This window comes from Asparagus officinalis, chromosome 7 (genome assembly GCF_001876935.1).
Source record: "Asparagus officinalis chromosome 7, Aspof.V1, whole genome shotgun sequence".
NCBI classification, from domain to species: Eukaryota; Viridiplantae; Streptophyta; class Magnoliopsida; order Asparagales; family Asparagaceae; genus Asparagus; species Asparagus officinalis.
The window spans coordinates 64,551,074-64,561,748 of NC_033800.1; positions in this window are offsets into that span (position 1 = coordinate 64,551,074).

Consider the following 10,675-nt stretch of genomic DNA (forward strand, 5'->3'; position numbering starts at 1 on the left):
TCCTCTAGTGTTCTAGTGTATCTATTTCAGATCCTACACTCTGTAGTCTATGCAAAATCTCTATGTCACATCCTTCTTCCTCACCAAGAGAATAGGCAAAGAGAATGGACTCTGACTCGACATGATCAATGCACTCTTTTGCATCTTCTTGACCTACCTTTCAATCTCCTTCTAAAAGTGTGCATAGTGATAAGGTGATACATTAACTAGCTTTGATTCATTCCTCAGAACAATCCGATAATCTCATACTCTGGATGGTAGTAGCTCGGTTGGTACCTCTGTGATCCTTTGATGTCTTGATACTACCTCCATCGCCTTAGCATCCAGTAATAGAAGACTCTTGGAATCTCGCTGATACCCTATCTCTGTGACAATAGCAAAGCACTGTGCTCCCTCTATATGCAACTGGTAAAATGAATTAGCTTCATTACTTTTCAATCCCCTAGAATTCACCATCCAAGTATGCTTCTTACCCTTCAAATTAAACACCATCTGGATAGCCTTAAAATTTATCTTGACATCACCAAATCGACTCAACCAAGAATTTTCTAGGACAACATCCATACCAACCAACGCCAACATAGGAAGATCAGTCATAATCTTAGCCCCCTAGACTTTCATACTAACATCCTGGACAATCTCCTCACACTGCATCATGTCCTCATTAGTGATCCACACCTCAAGTGACTCTACTATCGTACCTTTTAACCCCACCTTCCTAGTGATCCCTACATTAATGAATTTATGCCAAGATCTAGGACCAACCAAAAGTGACACCTCACATTTCCCTATCCAAGATGTCATCCTCAGCAAAGACGGTCTGGAAACCTCGGTGATCGTGTTTAGGGACAACTCAGCACCTGTCAAATCCCCCACTTTGTCATCAAGCCCCTCTCTTTCACTGTCGAAACCTAATGCATCCATGCCATGTCCCTCATCACTAAACTCCATGATCATGAAAGCTACTCCTTGCTTGCAACGATGCTCCTTAACCCACTTCTCTTTGCACTTGAAGCATAAACCCTTCTTTATCCTATCATGTACCTCATCTCTCGAAAGCTTTCTCACCTCCTTTTTTGCTATATTGATCCCTATACGTGTACCTAAAGCTTTTCCCACCTTGTTAAACTCTATATACGTCGATCTCTTACTACCAGACTCCTTATTTGCCTTCTAGCTGCTAGATTTGCTCTCCTCTATAATCTCCTCTATTCTCATCGTCTTGGTCAATCTCTGTAGCTACTTTAACTTCACCTTTAAAGTAATCCATGGCTTCAGTTGTGACGCCCCTGGGTTCACACAAGGCTGCAGTCCTAGGTGAAACCAGAGATGTCAAACCTGACATGCACCCACACTATGCATAAACACGTTTCACCAATCACAGTAATATCCTCTAGTGGAAACAAATAGAAGTGCAGGTACAAAACAGGTAAAATAAAGGGAATAAATGTAATAGACATGATATAGAAGAGATATCTCATAAATAAAAAGAATCATGTCTCAACTATAATACATTTGATATCTGAATAATGAAAATATATCAACATGAATCAACTAAAAATCATACTAAGGCACACTGCCTTTATAATATGAATATGAAACTCTAATGTCTGACTGAAACTCAAAACTACAGTGGAGTCTCTACAAGTAAAAATACGGGACAGCGACTATACCAGAACTCCATCACCCTACGGCTTTCCAAAACTTCGAACTACCTGAAACGTAATTTAAAAGAAAAAGAATAACAACAAGAGCCTCAGGAGCACTACAGTAAGATTACCTCTATCCGCCACCAGGGGAAGGGCTGCTAGATGGAGTGAATGCTCTATCTATTAAGCATAGTCTACGTAGATTCATTTTCCCCGTATCTAAGTGGGATTAATATTTAGAAACCTACAACACGAGACGTAGTACGTCGAGTGAAATAATCCAAACAAGGAAACCTTCATATATATACCATATGTCTTAAATTGTAGATATCTAAATATTAATACTGAACTAATAAAAGATAATCTAATAAAACCAACAATTAGAAATCCACAACACGAGACTGGTACGTCGAGAGAAATAATCCAAACAAGGAAACCCTAATATATATACCATATGTCTCAAGTTGTGAATCTCTAATTATTAATTCCAACTAAGAAATAAAGAATGTAGTAAAAGAAATAAGACATCAAAACATCGTATTTATAACATCTTCCACTATCACTGGAAATATAGAATAAAATACCAACACATAATTTTGTATACTTTCAAAAGCAAAGTATCTCGTTCATATAGATCAGTGGTAGGTCGTATTCATAATCTACATCTGCAACACTTAGGCTATCAAGTAATTGTCTCAAAGCAACGGACTACCATGTAGGTATTCTGAACTGTGTACACGGATCATTAGTCTCATCGAGATCTCAGTACGTAACATGAGTGCGGGACGGACTACCAAATAGGCATCGTAGAAATACGGCTCATGAGCCTTACCGCACCCTAGTGCGGGACACATGGCTAGATCAAGCCTCTTAAAATCCGACTCAATGGTCTGTACATATGGAATATCGACGTACTACCTTATGTAGTACTAAACTGAGCTCATCAACGATATCCACCTCATATAAATCTTTGTATCTCTGGTATGTCGACGTACTATCTCATATAGTACTGAGCTATGCTCATTAACAATAGTTATCTCATGTATAAACCGTGTATATCTGGTATGTCGACGTACTATCCCATATAGTACTGAGCTGTGCTCATCAACGACATCCAACATGTATATGAACGATATCTAATTCAAATATGATCAAATCAAAATTTATCATAATCCCCTTAGGAACCTTAAATGTATAAGACAATATATTTATGACTATACGTGTAACATCAAGCGGCTCAAAACTCTGCGAACGTATCTCAAAACGACGCAACATAGCTCCACAAAATGAGCAGAAAAATAGACGGGACTTCTGTTAGTAAAACGAGTATATCTTTCTACAGAAACACTATTTTTATAAATGGTTTTCTGTTTTGAAAACAAGATTCACACATATTTCAAATGGCATAAGTTTGGTTTAGTTTAGAGTTTATTTGTTATACCAAATCTTTAGTTAAACATTATACATATGCAGTAGTTTTTCTACAGGACATGTTATTAGTAAACATAACATATCTTACTCTATACAAACTCTTTTTAAGAATGATTTTCTGTTTTAGAAACAAGATACATAAATCTTTCATTTGGAACTATTTTGGTTAAATTTGATGTTTGTTTTCTATCTTAAAATCTTAGTTAAAAATTAAACAAGTGCTGCGATTTTCTACAGAAAATATATATTTAGTACATCACTTAAATTTCTCATATATAAATAAAATTATGAATAAACCTAATGATCATGATTATAATACTATCATAAATACTAAGAAAAGATTACTAATCTAGTATTAATTTAAGATTTACTATCAAAAATCTGACTTTTAATACCTCAGGTTAAGATTAAAGCATGAAAACACATATTCAACATCATATTAATCATCTACACTAGTTATTTAACTATGGGAATGGGTTTGGATGAAGATAATCTTGCCTCAAATGTCGTTCTAAGCCTCTAAGATAAATAGTAAGCAATTCACGAGTATAAACAACCCGTTCTCCCTTGTCACACGTTGAAGATCTCACCCTCGTGTCGGTATTGTGCTCCACAAAGCTCTCAAATTTCATAAAAAAATCTAGGGTTTTTGAGAGGAGAGAGTGGCTACTAGGATTCATAGATATGATAAAAAAGAGGAATTTTCATGAAAAACATAGGTATTTATAGAGGCAAACCAGAAACAAACATGTTTGACCCGAACCAGGAAACCTAGTTTGACTAGGAAAATAATCATCGGTATTTTGGTCATAACTTTCACGTCCGACCTCAGAATGAGGTGATATAAGATTTGTTGGAAATTCCTTTAAGATACCTACAACTTCAGTCTTTTACATTTTTCCATATTCTAACTGATTCAGTATATAAAATGCATATACTTTTAACAAGTTGTTTTTCCTAGATTCCGACCCGTGCACGTGTGCATGATATCACTTTTATATTCACATATATACATTAGATTGAACTCAAATCAATTCCTAGAATACTCAAATGTTAATAAATATTATTTTTTATAATACAACACATTTATTATTTATTACAAAATATTCAATTTTTATAATACAACACATTTATTATTTATTACAAAATATTCAAATTTTTGGGGTTTTACATTCTTCCCCCCTTAAAAGAATTTCGTCCCCGAAATTCCGCAAACGTATCTTAGAGGTTAATAATACATTACTATAATTTTTAGATATAAAATATTAAAATATATATATTTAATACTCTAGAATGTGAATATTCCCACTTAACCCCTAACTAAACGAAACTAGTACGTCGGGCAAAAAATCCAAATAAAGAACCCCCCATATATATACCATGTGTTCCGAATGATTAGAAATTAAGTGTTAACACCTCATTCTAGCGTTAAATATAAATATGACTATATGGGTAATCATGAACACCAATCAAAATCAATCAACTTATCTGTTCAAACAGGTGCGGGTAGTCGCGATGCGTAACATCTTTACGCTCCCAAGAATCTTCCTCGATATCTATACTTAACTATCTAGAATGTAAATACTCCACTTAACCCCTAACTAAGCGGAACAAGTACGTCGAGCGAAAAATCCAAACAAGGAACCCCCCTATATATATACCATATGTTCTGAATAATTAGGAGCTAAGGGCTAATACCACCATTCTAGCGTTAAGTATAGATATGAGCATATAGATAATCATAAACATAGACAAATCATATCCAAACAATTTACATGCTCAAATAGGTGCAAGTAAATAGGTGCAAGTCGTCGTGATGCATATCCTTATTGCGCCCCAAGAAACCTTCTCAGCTCCTTTCCGATTCCATTGAACTTTAACTAAAGGTATCAGTTTGTTTCTAAGTCTCTTGTCCACCTTGGCAAGAATACACACAGAAATTGTAATAATAGTTATATCATCAAGAATCTCAACCTTTGGCGTGTCTAACACTCGCTGCTGCTCCTCATCATGTAGATGCTTCTTAAGTATCAAAACATGGAAGATATCGTGTATACTCAACATCGATGCTGAAAGATCTAGCCGATATGAAACGGCTCCAAAGCGCTCCACTCTCCTGAATGGACCAATATACCTCAGGAAAAGCTTCCCCCGTCTACCAAATCACCGAAATCCCTTCATTGATGATATTTTTAATAATACATAGTCCCTAACCTGAAACTCTAATGGTCGTCGTTTCTGATCTGCACAACTCTTCTGATGACTCTGAGCTGAAAAATACGCTCCCGAATTATTACCACTTTTTCTATAGTCTGTCTCACTAACTCTGGTCTAAGCAATAGGTTATCCTCTAGTTCTGCCCAGCAGCTAGGCGATCTACAAGGCCTCCCGTACAATACCTCATATGGTGCCATACCAATTGTTACTTGATAACTGTTGTTATAAGCGAATTCAATCAACGGGATGTGGTTCTTCCAACTGCCCTGGAAATCTATAACACAAGCCCACAACATATCCTCTAACCCTTAATTGACTCTCTCCATTTGTCCATCTGTTTATGGATAAAAACCACAAGAATATGACAACTGGCTACCGAAAGAATTCTGGAAGCTCCACCAAAAGTGCAAAGTGAAAACTAATCCTCGGTTTGATACAATCTTCTCTGGAGCTCCATGTAATCTCACTTTCTCTTGGATGAATATCCTCGCATAAGTCTCCAGTCTAAAATCAAACTGGCTGAGGGTGTAAAGATCTCGGTACAATAAGAATCTCAAAGTTGAAATCCGATGTCGACGCTTCCTGCTCAACGTGTCTGCCATAATGTTTGCCTTCCCTGGATGATACTGAATCGCGAACTCATAACCATTAATAAACTCATCCCATCATTACTGTCTTTGATTTAGTTCCTTCTGAGAAAAAGATATTTCAAGTTCTAGTGATCCGAATAAAAATATCTCGAATTGTATTCCATACGAGTAATGTCTCCATGTTTTCAGTGCAAAGACCACTTTTGCTAGCTCCAAGTCGTGCGTAGGATAGTTCTACTCATGCGTCCTTAACTATCGTTAAATGTATTCTACTACTCTCTGGGTCTATATCAAAATACCCCTAGACCCGATAATGGTGAATTTGTGTAGACGACAAAGGTCTTATTACTACTCGGAAACTTAGTCTTCAAAGTTTTAAAGGCCTCCTAGCACTTTGTACCCCAAACAAACTGTATACCCTTCTTTGTAAAACGTGAAGCGGTGTCGCAAATCTTCGAGAAGTCCTGAATGAACTTCTATAATAGCCTGCTAATTCCAGGAAACTATGAATATTTGTAACCGTCTTCGGCGGCTCCCAATCTAGTACGACCTCCATCTTAGCTGGGTCTACTGCAATACCCTCTGCTAATAACACGGCCCAAAAATCTAACTTCAGAAAGTCAAAACTCACACTTGCCGAACTTGGCGTACAGCTGATGCTCTTGCAATGTCTGTAATGCCAAATGGAGATGGTGCTCGTGCTCTGCCTCCGATCTTGAATATATTAAGGACGTTGTCAATAAAGACGATCACGAACTGGTCCAAGTATGGACGGAAAATCTGGTTTATCAAATCCATGAATACCGTGGGTGCATTGGTCAGACCAAATAGCATGATAAGGAATTCGAAAAACCCATATCGAGTCAGAAAGACGGTCTTGGGAATATCCATCTCCCGAACCCGTAACTGATGATAGCCAAAACGAAGATCAATCATAGAGAAATGATGTGTTCCCTGCAGCTGGTCGAACAAGTCGTCAATCCTCAGTAATGGGTACATATTCCGGATAGTGACCTTGTTCAACTCATGAAAATTTATACATATGTGCATACTATAGTCCTTCTTCTTCACGAAAAGGACCGACGCTCCCCATGGAGAATAACCCCGACGAATAAAACTCTGAGATAATAACTCATCTAACTGGGTCTGTAGCTCCCTCATCTCAGCAGGTGCCATACGATAGGAAGCTCAGGATATTAGTGTCATACATAGCTGTAACTCAATGCAAAAAAAAAACTCGACCTCTCTCACTGGAGGTAAACCCGGTATGTCCCGAAAGACATCCTGGTACTCTAAGACCACTCACGTCTCACTCAAATCGGCACCATGATCCCTTTGCATCACCTCCTCGATGTACGCTAGAAATAACTCCACAAACTGGTTACCCTGTGAGGTCGCTACTATCAACTCAGACCCATTGGATGCTCGTAAACTGACTGTTTTAGCAAAACAGTCTATACTAACATAAAACATGGTAGGATGATAGCCAATCTATACCAATAATAACGTTGAATACAAACATCTACAAAACAATTAGATCTATGATAAACTCGGACTCGTCTACACTGATGACACATCTCCTATGGCCACTCCCTAATAGGGACACCTCCCCTAAAGGAGTAGAAACGAATAACGATATATCTAAAGGATGTGCAACTAGCTAAAACCTATCCATGAATGTATGAGAGAAAGAATAAGAAGTTTCTGAATCGAACAAGATCCGAGTTGGAAAATAATAATCACTAAGAAAGCTCCGCTCGCACCATGATCACGCGGTATGAATACATAAACTCTGCCGGTGGCTGGTGACTGCTATATTACTAGAGGTAGAATTTATGAGACTATCTATCCTTTAGGAATTTCCTGGATAACGTGAATCTGGCCTGCTGGTCCCTCTATCCTTGGAATGGCAGGTGATGCCTCAATCTTCTGCTACTGGCCGTAACTGTAGTCCTACGACTGTTGACCCTGACCACTGATCTACTGGTGGTGATGAAAACCCTTACCACATTACTGGGTTCCTCCCGGTCTTGCAAAAAGGTTTATTGTCCTTGCCCTGGTCTCCAGACAATCCTGCTTCCAAATTTAACTCTTAGTACGTCTCTCTGCTCCAATCGGGTAAGGTCTAGCTACTTTTCAAAATAGTAGATAAAGTCCTTCTATGAAATTAACATTCACTGCTCGGGCATAACTAAAATCGGTGCTATCCTCCGGCGTCGTCCTTTAAGCTGAATATAACTAATCTTTGCCTATGAACTAAGTCAACATTAAGTAATTCTAAAAGTATTTCCCACATATTTTCTCCATTTATAGGTTGTAACTGAATCCGATGTGCCCTAAAATTTTTATGCTCCTAATTTCTAATATCTTCCTTAATCTTATCGAGCCAAGCTTCCTGCTCCGCGACTCTATTAATAGCTAGATGTGGCGATGGTGAGACCTTCGGCATTACCTCTTCAATAGGTACGGTTGGTACAACTGGTGGTGGAACTTCAGAGAGTAAAATCTTGCTTGTTACTCACTCCTCGAGTGTTGCTAGTCTCTGCTTTTGTAATCAGTGTTACCAAGTCGATCAGATACTGTGGAGCCTACTGCGGCTCGGGCTCTACTTGCCCAGCTCTCCGGGTACAAGCTTTACCTCGACCACATCCTCGTTCCAATGTTTAAAATACCAAGATGAGAGCTTATTTGACACAGTAAGTGAGATCCCAATCATAAAAAAAATATAACATATACTAATAGGAAAAATCGTATCATTTATCATTCATGCATTTACTTTTCAATCAAAGTAAGTTAGTTGTCACCAAAAAAATATATAAATTTTTGAATATATGTATATAACGTCCTCACTCATTCTAAGAATTCCTATCGGACTCTATACATAATTCCTAAGAAACTCTATCCTAGCTCCACGACTCGACACAGAAATGATCCTAGGATGCTAGAACTAGAGCTCTGATACCAACTGTGACGTCCCTGGGTTCACACAAAGCTGCAGTCCAAGGTAAAACCAGACATGTCAAACCTGCCATGCACCCATACTGTGCATAAACATGTTTCACCAACCACAGCAATATCCTCTAGTTGAACCAAATAGAAGTGCAAATACAAAACAGGCAAAATAAAGGGAATAAATATAATAGACATGATATAGAAGAGATATCTCATAAATAAAAAGAATCATATCTCAACTATAATACATAAGAGATATCTCATAAATAAAAAGAATCATATCTCAACTATAATACATCTGATATCTGAATAATAAAAATATCTTAACATGAATCAACTAAAAATCGTACTAAGGCACACTGCTTTTACAATATGAATATAAAACTCTAATGTCTGAATGAAACTCAAAACTACAGTGGAGTCTCTACAAGTAAAAATACGCGACGACGACTATGCCAGAACTCCGTCACCCTGTGGCTCTTTGAAACTCTGAACTACCTAAAAAGTAATTTAAAAGAAAAAGAATAACAACAAGAGCATCAGAGCGCTACAGCAAGATTACCTCCATCCGCTCCCAGGGGAAGGGTTGCTAGATAGAGTGAATGCTCTATCTATTAAGCATAGTCTACCTAGATTTTTTTTTCCCATATCTAAGTGGGATTAATATTTAGAAACCTACAACACGAGACATAGTACATCGAGCGAAATAATCCAAACAAGAAAACCCTCATATATATATCATATGTCTCAAATTGTAGATATCTAAACATTAATACCGAACTAAGAAAAGATAATCTAATAAAATCAACAATTAGAAATCCACAACACGAGACTGGTACGTCGAGCGAAATAATCCAAATAAGGAAACCCTCATATATATACCATATATCTCAAGTTGTGAATCTCTAATCATTGATTCCAACTAAGAAATAAAGACGGCAGTTAAAAAATAAGACATCAACACATCGTATTTATAATATCTTCCACTATCACTGGGGTGATAGAATAAAATACCAACATATAATTTTATATACTTTCAAAAGCAACGTATATCGATCATATAGCTCAGTGGTAGGTCATATTCATAATCTATATCTGGCACACTTAGGCCATCAAGTAATTATCTCAGTGTAACGGACTACCCTGTGGGTATCCTGAACTGTGCACACGGCCCATTAGTCTCATCGTGAACTCAGTGCGTAATATGAGTGCGGGACGGACTACAAAATAGGCATCCTAAAAATACGGCTCATGAGCCTCATCGCACCCTAGTGCGGGACTGACGGCTAGATCAAGCCTCCTAAAATCTAACTCAATGGCCTGTACATGTGGAATATCGATGCACTACCTCATGTAGTACTGAACTGAGCTCATCAACAATATCCACCTTATATAAATCTTTGTATCTCTGGTATGTCGATGCACTATCCTATATAGTACTAAGCTATGCTCATCAATAACAGTTACCTCATGTATAAACCGTGTATATCTGGTATGTCACCGTACTATCCCATATAGTACTGAGCTATGCTCATCAACGATCCAACATGTATATGAACGATATCTAATTCAAATATGATCAAATCAAAATTTATCATAATCCTCTTAGGATTCTTAAATGTGTAAGACAACATATTCATGACTATACGTGTAACATCAAGAGGCTCAAAACTCCGCGAATGCATCTCAAAACGACGCAACACAGCTCCACAAAATGAGCAGGAAAATAGACGGGACTTCTGTTAGTAAAATGAGCATATCTTTCTATAGAAACACTACTTTTATAAATGGTTTTCTGTTTTGAAAACTAGATTTATACATTTTTCAAATAGCATA